Source organism: Phascolarctos cinereus, unplaced genomic scaffold (assembly GCF_003287225.1).
Source record: "Phascolarctos cinereus isolate Bilbo 61053 unplaced genomic scaffold, phaCin_HiC Scaffold_1;HRSCAF=81, whole genome shotgun sequence".
Taxonomy (NCBI): Eukaryota; Metazoa; Chordata; class Mammalia; order Diprotodontia; family Phascolarctidae; genus Phascolarctos; species Phascolarctos cinereus.
Genome location: NW_027555514.1, coordinates 218,717,191 through 218,729,293, shown reverse-complemented (window position 1 = coordinate 218,729,293; position 12,103 = coordinate 218,717,191). Strand labels below are relative to the sequence as shown.

The 12,103-nt window shown below is 37.3% G+C and overlaps 1 pseudogene; it reads right to left on the bottom strand.

Moving 5' to 3' along the window:
* Positions 1-1,390: 1,390 nt before the first annotated feature.
* LOC110203037 (olfactory receptor 6C74-like) lies at positions 1,391-2,329 on the bottom strand (annotated as a pseudogene).
* Positions 2,330-12,103: the final 9,774 nt, after the last annotated feature.

The following is a 12,103-nucleotide window of genomic DNA, read 5'->3' as shown; positions in this document are numbered from 1 at the left end:
TCAACTTCTATCCATTCAACCTAGGTAATAAGCTCCTCCACATCTAGGACAGCATTCTCAAAATACGATTTTTTTCTTTCTTTCTTCCTTTCCTTGAAAAAGGACAGCTAATTTTTCTAGGTACTTAGGCATAAAGGAAGAAGTCTGAAAATTCATTTGCATAGATCTCTAATAAATATAGCACATGTTTCTATTGAAGCACCAAGTTGACAAAAGAATAACATGGAAGAGAGAACTCTTAGAGATATCACAATATTTCACAATCACTCCCATGCTGTTCATTCTATAGATTGACCTTTTGTGTAACATTAAGTTTTGTAACAATATGGAAACAGGGACTTTGAATCTTAGGGATATTTACACTATGGATACAAGTTGAAGAGCAAAGGGTTTCACTATGTCAATTTGGCAATGCTTTATAGTTGATATGAAATTGGAGAAAATTGAGTACCAAGTTATACTTAATGATCATAAAACAGGTGACTCCTAATAGAGAATGTACTATTTAAGGAGTATTTGGTGAATATTTATCATGTACTAGGTGCTACAGAGCTTTCACAAAAGAAGACATATTTTCCACTTCAGTGTAGAAAGCTAGTAGAACTTCTAAAAACAGTAAGCTGAAGGGTAAGAGTCTCAAGGAGCCTGTAAATGAGATGACTTTACTTATTTAAAATGAAAGAGTAAGAAAAGAAGGAAAGTACTTGGAATATATAGGCTTGTAGAGGATATTGGGACCCACTGCTTTAAAAAAAACTTTTATTATGTCTTTATGGTTCAAGAAATATAAAAGCAATTGAATAAACATTTACTAAACATCTAATCTGCCCAAAATATTGTAGTAGGCACTGAGGGGAGGGGAGAATACATAGGTTTTATATCAGGCATGGTCCCTCTTCATGGAGCTTATAGGTACGTAGGAAAATATGACCAAAAACATACAAAATCTAAAACTATATAATATTTAATAACATTAGAGAGATAATAATACTTTGTTAGGTCTTGACAGGAAAAAGGTCATTAATGATTGGGGGATGAGGAAAGGATTCAGAGGGGTTATGTATGCCAATTATGCTTTAAAACATGAGGAACTCCTCAAGTGTGAGATGGGCAAGAGGAGAAAAGGACAAGCAAATATGCCAACCATGCTAGGTGTTTGAAGGGAGTGGTACATTTGAACAAATGTGTAGACTAGTAAGAGATTAGCCTGGAAAAGTGAGAAGGTAGCAGCTTAGTGAAAGGCCTTAAATGTGAAGCCAAAATGTATGAGCTTGTTCAGTAGGTAACTAGAAACCAACTAGAATGACTTCGGGCAGAAGAGTGATATCATCATAACTATCCACATAGAAGATCGATCCAGTTCCATACAAAGTCACTATATGAAACAGTTTCATTTGATTGAGAAAAACCTTTTTCTGGTTACAGACTTGAAGGCTTGTTTTACTTGCTTGTTCCTTAGAGTATAAATGAAAGGATTTAGAAGGGGGGCCACTGAAGTGATGAGGATTGCTGTCCCTTTGTTAAAGGCTACTCTTTCCTTGGCTGAAGGCTTAATATACATGAAGATACAACTGCCATAAGAGATGGAGACAACAATAATGTGAGAGGAACATGTTGAAAAAGCCTTCTTTTGCTATCTGGAGGGGATTCTCAGAATTGTCCTGCAGATGTTTGCATAGGAGAGATGTACTAGAGCCAAAGTGACTAGGAGTGTCAATAAAGCTAAAAAAAAAAAAAAACTCCACAGCTCAATGACCTGAGTGTCAGTGCAGGAGAGTTGAAGAACTGGAGAACAGTCACAGACAAAGTGATCGATGACATTGGCATTGCAGAAATCCAATTGGAGGCCCATGATAAGCCCTGGGGAGATTGTTAGTAAGCCAGCCAACCAAGAACCAAGGGTAAGCTTGGTGCACACTTGGCTGTTCATGATGCTTGCATAATGCAGGGGCTTGCAGACGGCCACATAACGATCATAAGACATAACAGCTAAAAGGTAAAACTCTGATGATCCCAAGAATATAAGAAAAAACAACTGAATCACACAAGCATTATAAGAAATCCTTTTGTCCATGGTCACAGTGCTGACCAGGAATCAGGGAATACAAACAGATGTCAAGGACATTTCTAAAAAGGAGAAATTGCGAAGGAGACAATACATGGGTGTTTTGAGGGGGGGATCCAGAAGGGTAAGAAAGATGATGCTGAGGTTTCCTCCAATGCTTAATGTATATGTTAAGAAGAGAAAGAGAAAAATCACAACCTGTAAGTCTGGATCATCTGTCAGGCCCAGAAGAATGAACGTTGTCATTGTTGTGTGGTTTTTCATACCTTGTGACTTCTGCTACAACTGGACCAATGAATAAAACAGAAATCAGCCTAAGAATCAAAGGAGTGAACAGGATTCCTGTGAGAGTGGTAGTGGTGAAGAATCCATTTAGTTAGATCAAGTATTCTTAACTTTTAACTTTGACATAGAATTAAAATACAAACAAGCACCTCTTTTGTTATTTTAAATTGGCTTCTATAACATATATACGTATATATATATATATATATATATATATATATATATATATATATACGTATATATATATACATACATATATACATATAAAATCAAATATAAAGCTTTTCTCTCTCTCCTCTACTGTTTTCTCTGATCCCTTCCTCCTTCCTTCCTCTTCCTTTTCTTCTTCTTCTTCTCCTCTCTATCTCTCTGTCTCTGTATGTCTCTCTCTGTGTGTCTCTCTGTCTCTGTCTCTCATTACTAGAAATTCTTATTAGGGCTTTTACTCATTAAAATAACATACCTGAATCTCCTGAAAAATTTTCCTACTTCTCTAAATTGAGTCATTTCTCATAGTAGGGAGAAGCACAAAGGGGTCTGCTGATGACCTCCCTCTGGCACATGCCTATACTTTTTCTACTGTCTATATCTTTTGAGAGACAGCATAGCTTAGTGGGTAGAGAGCTAACCTTCAGGTAAAAAGGAGCTGTCTTCAAGTATTGCCTCTAGCACATGCAGATGGTGTGAAACTGAGCAAGTAATTTAACTTCTGCTTGTGCTAGGCTATTCTCAAATACTGGAAATGCAGACTTACATGGATAAAGTAGTTTCCTTGTTACAATGAAATCACGATCTAGTCCCTAGCCATTGTATCTTTTATGATTTCAGGAAAACTGACATCAAACCTTAGTTCACAGCATTGTCCTGAGGACCAGTAAGAAACACCTCCAATTTGACTTGTTTTCAGATCAGTTTATTCAAGCTAATTTGGCTTCTCTCTCTTTTGTCAACTTTCAGTGTCCTTGATCTAGGAATATGATTTTATTTATTTATTTTTTGGTGAGGCAATTGAGGTTAAGTGATTTGCCCAGGGTCACACAGCTAGTAAGTGTCAAGTATCTGAGGACAAATTTGAACTCAGGTCCTCCTAACTCCAAGGCTGGTGCTCTACTCACTGCACTACCTAGCTGCCCCTAAGAATATGATTTTAAAGACAAGAAGGAAAATACTTTATATTTACATGGTTTGGGCAGCTACTTATAGTTGACTATTCCTTACTACTCTATTTAAAAATAATACCACCATTTCAGCCAAATAACATTTATTAGGCAGCAATTAAACACTGAAAACTATTAATGAAAATTCACTCTTTTCTGCTGCTGCTGCTGCTGCTACTGGTACTGGTACCACTACTATTACAAAATGACAAAAATACTGTGTATTACAATTTGCAAAACACTTTGCTTACATTATTTCTTTTAAGCCACACAACATCCCAGTGAGGTGGATGCTACAGCTACATTTGTTTAGAAGAGAAGCCAAGGGTCTCAGAAGTCAGTTGAGTTGTCCATAATCATATAACCTGTGGAGTAAGTAAATTTTTCTTTCCTTAGATTGCTGAACTGATTCTTTGTTAGGTAGAAATACTTTCCCTTGCAGGACTTTAGATTTTTTTTTCTTTTGGCGAGGGGTGATGTTAATATGCTGAATGGGCAGCTGTGTGTAGCACTGTCCTGAAGCGTAGACAATGTTTTTCCTCTCACACAGGCAGGCAGTGTCAGTTCTAAAAGAACAGACCGTTGTAACAAAACTGTTCCCGCTGTGTTTTGTATAGCAGAATATTTGTGGTCGAGGAATAGTGACTCAACTAAAGGTCTACAGGTTTACCCTATAGCAACATGTCAGAAGTAGTATCCATGACATTGCTTGCACCTGAATTCAGTGTTTAAAGGTAACATCTTAGGTGTTATCACTACATACCTCAGAATGACTTCCCCAATAATTGCACTGATTCCAGATTTTGAACAATGTTGAAATCCATATTCCTTTTTAGTAATCATAGAAAAGTAAAATGGCCAACAGGATGAAGAGAAGATAATCCAGCAACTATTTTCTTCTCTATTTTGGACAAAAAATAAAAAATGGTCAATATACTCACTTTGATTTTTTTTAATAGGAAGTCAAATTTAAATCTTGTTCTTTGAGTAAATCCAAGTAAAAAGGTAGTCTGAATTCTTCAGTTCTCTAAAACATCCAGTGCTTTCTGACCAACTTTTCTCTCTTTGGTCTTACAAAAAAATACCCTCACGGAAACACCCAGGACTTCTACAGCAGGAGACACTTTGGACTCTAGTCCTGTCATACACCTTCAAAGGGTATTAGCTAATACCCCCTCAAAAAGAAAGAGGCATCAAATCTGAAGTCATTATCACTTGAATCCATGCAAATATGTATATTTTTAGTAGGTGAGATTATTCTAATCAGCATGAAGTTTCTGAAATTCTTGTTTATGATGTGTCTAGTTTAGATACGATGTATCTACATCTAGAATGAGTATGTGTTATTCAGTAACCAACAGTTATTCAATGTGTGGCACTGCATTTTTCAGCAGATATGGGACTTTCATTCAGAAGACAAACAAACCAGTCTCTGGAGAGGCATATGCAGAAGATGTTAATTAAACACCATCATCATTAGCTTTACAAAACAAATTAGATTAGGCTTAAGCAGAGTGTCCACAGAGATTACCAGGAGCCTTTGAAATTATTCAAGCTGAAGATCAACAGTGTTTCAGTCTCTTGCAATATTTGTTCATATCCTTTAGACACTTCTCTATTGAAGAACAAATAGTTCTCAAAAGAACAATTGCAAACTCTGAACAACCAGATTTCACAGCAACTCAAAATCATTAATAATAAGAGAAACACAAATCAAAATGTCCCTGAAATTTCATTTCATAGTCAACAAATTGGTAAACATAATCGAACTTGAGAATAGTCAACTTTGGAGGATTTATGGAAGATGGGCACACTAATGAATTATTGGTGGAGCTGTGAATGAGTATAGTCATTTTGGTAAGCAATTTGGAATTGTGCAAATAAAGTGACTACATTGCCCATACTCTTTGATCCAGAGATTTCAATACTAGCCTTATACTCCCAAGAGGTCATTGATACAAAGAAAGTCTCCATTTTTAGCAACATAATTATAATGGCTCTTTTTGTGATAATAAAGAATTGAAAACAAAGTAGATGTCCAATGGATAGAGAAATCTAAATTAATTACACTTCATGAATCTATTAGAATATTACTCTGTGAGAAGAAATTACAAATATGGGATATAAAGAAGTATGGAAAGATTTATATGAGCTAAGAAAGGGTGAAGTAAGGATATTGAAGAAAACAATATACATAATGAGTAGAATAATGGAAATGAAAGAACAATGTCCATAAAATAATAAAAACTGAATGTTTCCAAATTACAAAGAAAAAGCATGGCTACAAAGAACAGATACGAGAAGACAATCGCATCTCCACTCTTTATTACAGAGATGGAAGGTCCATGGATATAATATATTGCATATAGCTACAGATTATTTTTAATATGTCAATTGATTTTGGATTTTTTCTTTTTTTTTTGTTAAATGTTGTTATGTAGTATGGCTTTCTTGGAGAGGCTGGGGGATATGGAGAGAAATTCTAGTGATAAAAAAGACATCAATAAAAATTTATTAAAATACAATGAATGGATAGGTGTGCAGGAATTTTTTTTATATTTATATATAAATTTATTTATTTTTAGTTTTCAACATTTACTTCCACAAGATTTTGAATTCCACATTTTCACCCCATCTTGCCCCTCCCCCACCCCAAGATGGCATGCATTCTGCATACCCCTTACCCTAGTCTGCCCTCCCTTCCATCTCTCCCCCTTATCCCCTTCCCCTTCTATTTTCCTGTAGGGCAGGATAGATTTCTGTACCTCATTTCCTGTATTTCTTATTTCCCAGTTGCATGTGGAAACATTTTTTTAAAACATGTGCTTTTGAAACTTTGGGTTCCAAATTTTCTCCCTTCCTCTCACCCCACCCACCCTCATTGAAAAGGCAAGCAAGTCAATACAGGCCATACATGTGCAGTTATGCAAAACACTTCCATAGTAGACATGTTGTGAAAAACTAACTCTATTTCCCTTAATCCTATCCTGCCCCCCCATTTATTCTATTCTTTCTTTTGACCCTGTCCCTCCTCAGAAGTACTTCCTTCTGATTACCCTTTCCCAATCTGCCCTTCTCTCTATCACCCCCTGCTCTCTTGTCCCCTTCTCCCCTATTTTCCTGTAGGTAAGACAGATTTCCATACCCAATTGAGTGTGTATGTTATTCCCTCCTTAAGCCAAATCCTATGAGAATAAGATTCCCTCATTTCCTCTCACCTTCCCATTTCCCCTCCACTGTAAGAACCTTTTCTTGTCTGTTTGTGCAAGATAATGTACCCCATTCTACCTCTCCCTTTCTCCTTCTCCTAGTATAATCCTCTCTCACCCCTTAATTTTATTCTCCAGATATCACCCCTTCATCTTCAACTCACCCTGTGCCCTCTATCTATCTATCTATCTATCTATCTATCTATCTATCTATCTATACATACATACATATAATTTTCCCCTCCCACTACCCTAATACTGACAAAGGTCTCATGAGTTATAAATATCATCTTTCCATGCAGGAATGTAAACAGTTCAGCCTTAATAAGTCTCTTATGATTTCTCTTTCCTGTTTACCTCTTCATGTTCCACTTGAGTCTTGTATTTGAAAGTCAAATTTTCTATTCAGCTCTGGTCTTTTCATCAAGAATGCTTGAAAGTCCTCTATTTCACTGAATGACCATTTTTCCCCTGAAGGATTATACTTAGTTTTTCTAGGTATGTGATTCTTGGTTGTAATCCTATCTCCTTTGCCCTCCGGAATATTATATTCTGGTCCCTTAATGTAGAAGCTGCTAAATTTTGTGTTATCCTGATTGTGTTTCCACAATACTTGAATAGTTTCTTTCTGGCTGGTTGCAATATTTTCTCCTTGACCTGGGAACTCTGGAGTTTGGCTACAATATTCCTAGGAGTTTTCCTTTGGGGATCTCTTTCAGGGGAGATGGTGGATTCTTTCAATTTCTATTTTGCCCTCTGTTTCTAAAATATCAGGGCAGTTTTCCTTGATAATTACTTGAAAGATGATGTCTTGGCTGTTTTTTTGATCGTGGCTTTCAGATAGTCCAATAATTTTTAAATTCTCTCTCCTGGATCTATTTTCCAGGTCAGTTGTTTTTCCAATGCGATATTTCACATTGTTTTCTAATTTTTCATTCTTTTGGATTTGTTCTACTGTGTCGTGATTTCTCATAAAGTCACTCGCTTCCAATTGCTCTATTCTAATTTTTAAGGAAGTATTTTCTTCAGTAAGCTTTTGGACTTCCTTTTCCATTTGGCCAATTTTGCTTTTTAGGGCATTTTCTCCTCATTGGCTTTTTGGACTTCTTTTGCCATTTGGGTTAGGCTATTTTTTAAGGTGTTATTTTCTTCAGTATTTTTAGGGGTCTCCTTTAGCAAGTGGTTGACTTGTTTTTCATGATTTTCTTGTATCACTTTCATTTTTCTTCCCAGTTTTTCCTCTACTTCTCTTACTTGCTTCTCAAAATCCCTTTTGAGCTCTTCCAAGGCCTGGGATGATTCATATTTTTCTTGGAGGCTTTGGATGGGAGCTTTGACTTTGTTGTCTTCTTCTGGTTGTATGTTTTGATTTTCTTTGTCACCAAAGTAAGATAATATAGTCTGACTCTTTCTGTGAGGTTTGCTCATGATCCTAGCCAACTACTTGAGTTCTAAACTCTTTGTTAAGGTAAAAGTCTGCTTCCAATGTGGAGAATGTACTGTCCCAAGCTTCAGGGGTTTCTATAGCTGTTTTCAGAGATATTTCTAGGGACCTGTAAATTTTCAGTTCTTTCAAGGTGGTATGATAAGGGTTGAAGTGTTTACTCTTTTCCTGGCCTGATCTCTGATCTTTGAGTGACCAGCCACAAGCAGTCTTTTCTCTCTTGGAGCTGTGAGGAGGGTTTCTTCTCCACCACCACTACAACCTCCACCATGCCAGTGCTCCTCCTCACCCCGGGACCTCCACCCAGAACTGTGACCCAGTTCCAAGCATGGGCAAAGCAAGAGATTCCTGCCTCATCACTGGCAAAGAGATCCCTGCAGCCCCCCTCTGATCAGCCACTTGATTCCCCCTTTGTCTGTGGGCCGGAAGCTCAGGACACAGCCACTACCCTAGCGCCCGAGCTCTGCACTCTGGAACTGGCTCAGACCTAGTTCTTTTCTCACCACAAAAACAGACTTTCCCACTGACCTTCTAAGTTGTCTTTGGCGTTCATGGGTTGAGGAGTCTAGAAGCCACCACAGCTGCCCATGATTCAGTCCTCTGAGGCCTGCTCCAGGTTCGCTATGGCCTGCGCGCCCACGCTGAACTGTGCTCCTGGCCCCGCCCAGCACGATATGCCTTTCCGATCAACCATCCAGGCTGTCTTGGGCTGGAAATTTGTTTCGTTATGTCTTTTTGTGGATTTTGCTGCTTTAGAATTTGTTTAGAGCCATTTTATATGGGTGTTTGGAGGAGTTTGGGGGAGAGCTCAAGCAAGTCACTGCTTTCATGCCTCCATCTTGGCTCCGCCCCCTGAAGTAGTCTGGTGCGGGGAAAGTTTAATATGTCCTTGGGATGACCACCTAATGATAAAAAATAACCTAGATGTAAAGTGGGTTACCATGAAAGACTAATGACTTGATCCGTGGTAGGGTCTGTGTGCAATCAAAAAGGCAACATGAAAAGGTTCAACTGATCAGAGTATGTAGATTAGGAAAAATAAAATCAGTTAGGGAGTCAGGAACATAAAGCAAGGTAGTATGAAGTTTTTCTTTTATAGTTCAACATCTTGATTTCAGTACTCTTTTCTTTCAGAGAAATGTAATCTACATTTCTCAGGATGAAAATGAATGAGTTAGCATGAGAGCAGTTGAGGTAATGAGCACAGACAACATTATATTCAAAGACACCTCTTCCTTTGGTGCAGCTTGATCCATATGAAGATAGAGCTGCCATAAATTTTGTTTACATCTACAAACTTGGAAAATGCTTCCTTTTCTCTCTTTCACATCAGCAAAGGATTCTGAGAATTGTGTGGTTAATATATATTTCATGGTGCATCAATAATGCAAAGAAGGACATGAGTATTCCCAGGCCAAAGAGGAAACATTTCAACTCTATTTTTATTTTATTTCATTGTTAAATTCCAAATTTTAACTCCAAAAAAGGGCATTTCCATATTCACAGGAGAACCCCAAAGGAGAATTGTATAAGAAACCATGAATCTGAATTTTATACCAGTTGTTTCTTTTTTAAAAAGTATGTAATAAATTCTACATTTTACTTTCAAAACTTTCCTGCTGGTCTGTTTTTTCTTTCTGACCCTCCTCCCATTATCTTCTGTGTACTTAAAAAAAAACATTTCCACAGCCTTCTGTTTTTAAAAATCACCATTGCTAATCCTCCTCTTAGGTTCATTAGATTTAGATCTGAGACAAGTTCTTGGAATGCTTCTAGTCTACCCTCTACCCATAATTTCAGACATAAGCAAAGAGAGACCCGATGAGGGGGAGTTACTTGGCCAAAGTAACACAGTAGTCACACATCATACATAAGATTTAAATCTGTCCTTTGTGTATTTATGTATTATATTGTTTGAAAAAATTATTGATTATACTGCTTAAATCCAGCTTTATGTGATTAGAGATTGTTTGCACCCAGATGTCATACTGACCTCAGTGAATCCTAGATATGGCTACAAGGAATTTTAGATTCCCTTAGATCCTGGATCCATGTATTTTTTTGTTTGTTTGTTTGTTTTCGGTCCACTCAAACTTGTGTTTTGTACTTTCCTAAATTTTATTGAATGTTTATATTTACTTATATCCATCTCAAATGATCTTTCTTTCAAGTTGCCGTTTAAGTAAAATTGCTTAACTATATTCATGTGGTTCATTGTGGGTGCCCTTGTCTAAATCCTATATAATATAATGCTTCCAGAGCCTGGACCTCCTCTCTGGCTTCCTTTCTCTACCAAATCACCTTTCTACCAAATCATTCTTTCTAAAACTATTTCAAACTTTAGGGTTTATTCTCACAAATTACATCTTCATATACCTTGGTTTTGGTTCCATTGTATTGTGCTGCTTCCCCTATCAAGGCTCCCAAGAGTGCTTGCCTATCCATAGTCTTATCCAAAACTTGTACCTTCAAAGTAAACTTCAAAGTGCTCAACAGATTACCTTATTATAGATTCAGATATTGGCTATTTAATCCACATGCAGGGCCTCAGTCAATCAAAATTTGACTGGGAGGAATGTTTGGGTCAAAACCCAGTTTTTAAGGAAGTTTCGCTAGATTGCCTCACTCAGAATCACTGAGTTTAGGATCCATGGCTGGGAAGATGTCTCCTTTTTGTGTTCTTTTGTTGTTGTTATTGTTGTTGTTCAGTCATTGCAATCATGTGTGACTCTTTGTGACTCCATTTGGAGTCTTCTTGGATAAGATACTGAAGTGGTTTGCCATTTCCTTCTCCAGCTCCTTTTATAAGTAAGGAAACTGAGGCAAACAGGCTTGAATGACTTGCCCAGGGTCACACAGCTAGTAAGCGTCTGAGGCAAGATATGAACTTAGGAAGATTAGTCTTCCTGACTCTAGGCCCAGCACTCTATCCATTGTACCTAGCTGCCTCTTTGGCTCGCCTGTAGTCTCACAACTATTTGCATTTCCCAGGATTGGCTCCTTATTTCTACTGGGCAGGCAAAACTAGTTAACATATCAGCCTAGTTGACAAAGCAGGGGTCATCACAGTGTATGTGCTTGGAAACTTGTGGCTCAAGGGTCCCCTTCTCAATGTCATGATTAGTTCTAGCTATCATTCCTACTCATAGACTCATTATCTTATCATTGTTAGTGTTCAATCCCATGGGTTTCCACATAAGAACCTATTAGTGTGTTTTTTTTAACCCGAGTTCACTGATGCTACCAGAATGGAGGACAGGACAGACAGTTTTTCTCCACTGTAACTACTTCAGGCCAATCAAGGCCCAAAATGATACTTGTAATATGCATGTCATTACCCTGGTTAATATCTGGTTGTTTCTTTCTACTAGAGTCTCAAATGTGGGTAGCATACGATTGGTGTAGTCATTTATATACAGATATCGATATAGATATGTGTGTGTGTGTGTGTGTGTGTGTATAGTTTATTTTTAAAATTAATTTATTTTTTAAATTTCCAATTCTCTTCCTCCCTCCTGCCCCTCTCCCACCCATTGAAAAGGCAAAAAAATTACATGTCAATTATAAATGTGAAATTACACAAAAACACATTTTCTGTTAGTCATGTTGCCAAAAAAAAAAATAAAGAAAGTGAAAAAAGTATGCTTCAACCTGCACTCAGATTTCATCAGCTCTCTCTAGAGTAGATAGCATTTTTCATCATGAATTCTTTGAAATTATCTTGGATCATCGTTATCACCCAGAGAAGCTTAGTTTTTCACGGTTGATCGTCATTACAATACTGCTGTTACTGTGTACAGTTACAAGTAGTCACTTTCTTTGTAAGTTTCAGTCTATTCTGTATCAGGTTTGGACTTTGAATGTTCCTGGGGCCCTCAAATCCAGTCTTGAATCTCTTGAAATAGACTTCAAACATGGGAATCATCCTGGGAATCTCTGGCTT